At 47.3% G+C, this 1,492-nt stretch overlaps 1 protein-coding gene across 1 annotated transcript in view; it reads right to left on the reverse strand.

Annotated features, from left to right (window-relative positions):
• The window catches only part of LOC118452225 (trithorax group protein osa-like), an 18,805-nt gene that overhangs the window by 11,373 nt on the left and 5,940 nt on the right, over positions 1–1,492 (reverse strand). The window lies entirely within an intron of this gene.

Genomic DNA, 1,492 nt, shown 5'->3' on the forward strand with positions numbered 1-1,492 from the left:
CCCCACCACGGGGCTGTCACCAGGCAAGGTGATCAAATACAGGATAACGAGGCGCCAGAGGGACCAAGCCCCGCGGGGGTGAAGGCCTGAGGCGCTCGGTGCCTACGGAGCCACCTCACATCGTCCTGCGCCGGTAGCCTGGCCTGGAACCAACCTCGTCTAACTCTGCTTAACTGCTGACCTAGGAAAGAGACGGAGCTGGAAGGGAGAAGAGCTCGGCCCCCCGCACAGCAGGACTGGAAGAGAGGTGTTCAGCCATTGCAAATCCCAACACATTCCCAGGACTATGTCCTGTTCTCCTCGGCTCCCTTCTCGGCAGAGCTGCTGCTCGCACTTCAAAGCCAGCCATCACGCTTGAATCGGTGACAAAGAGGGGGGGAGAAGCTTTTAAGTGCGAGAGGGAGAATGTATTTTCCACATTCCTTCTACAAGGCACAGTGAGAATAGTTTTCTCAAGGATGTGGAGCCATTGCACATGGAATTTTCTTCTGTACCCCTCTCTAGATGTTTATTAAAGTATGCAAGAATAACGACATAGCCCACTGGAATTTCTTTTTTTGTTTTTTTAATAAGAAACTTCAGCTTACAAAAACAAGGTGTAAAAAGAGTAAAGATTTACAAAAAAATCATAAAAACATGATTTATATTTCACACCCGAAAGATAAAGGAACAAGTCCAGTCCTGGGTTGTAAGCAGGACCCATCCGCTACTTATTCAAAGGAAAAACAAAATGGTGACAAGCCCTAGGTAAACTCTAACCACCAGGTTTCCTGGCTAATGTCCGGATGAGATAAAGCTGGGACATTCACTGTAAAGGAACAATGCCTGTGTGTGGGAAGAAGCAGCCATTTGGTGTTGCATAGCATTTTAGTGCCCTGGACGGAGACTACAGCCTGCCATTACCAACTTTAAAGCCCAGCTTGTGGGCGGTGAGGCTGTTGGGGGGGACGGTGAAAGCACCACGTGAGGCTGATGGGGGAGCTGCAGCTGTGATTTATTCTGACAGGTTACACCACAGCTCCCCGAAGATGCCATTTGTAGAGCGGAATAACTTCCCAGCCCTGAGCATTATGGCAGTAGGACTGCAACGTGGCTTCAGATTCTTTGGACGGTTATGCACGGGTTTTTAATTTTAAGACATTCTTCTGAAGTAGCCCTGCCTCCAGGTTTTGTGACCGAGAACTGCCCCCTTACCTGCCCCAGAGGGAAACTCATTCCACTACCGATAACAAATGCTTAAAAATGCTGTTTTCAAAGCTGGTATTTTAACATCCTGTAAAGAAATGAAGTTCTTTTGAAGTACGGATAATCCAAGTTACGCAGAAACAGTTTCTGCAGGAAAAGGGGATTAATTAAAACATTTAAGTGATTTTATAGTTAATCTTAGTTTTGATTTATAGAACACACTAATCTCCTCCCGAGGCCTGGGTTCAGGCAGGGGGCAGTTCATGCGGTTAAGTACATAAGGCTGCCATAGGTGACTTAGTGGATG

The sequence above is a fragment of the Egretta garzetta genome, unplaced genomic scaffold (genome assembly GCF_000687185.1).
Source record: "Egretta garzetta isolate BGI_Z169 unplaced genomic scaffold, ASM68718v1 scaffold105, whole genome shotgun sequence".
NCBI lineage: Eukaryota > Metazoa > Chordata > Aves > Pelecaniformes > Ardeidae > Egretta > Egretta garzetta.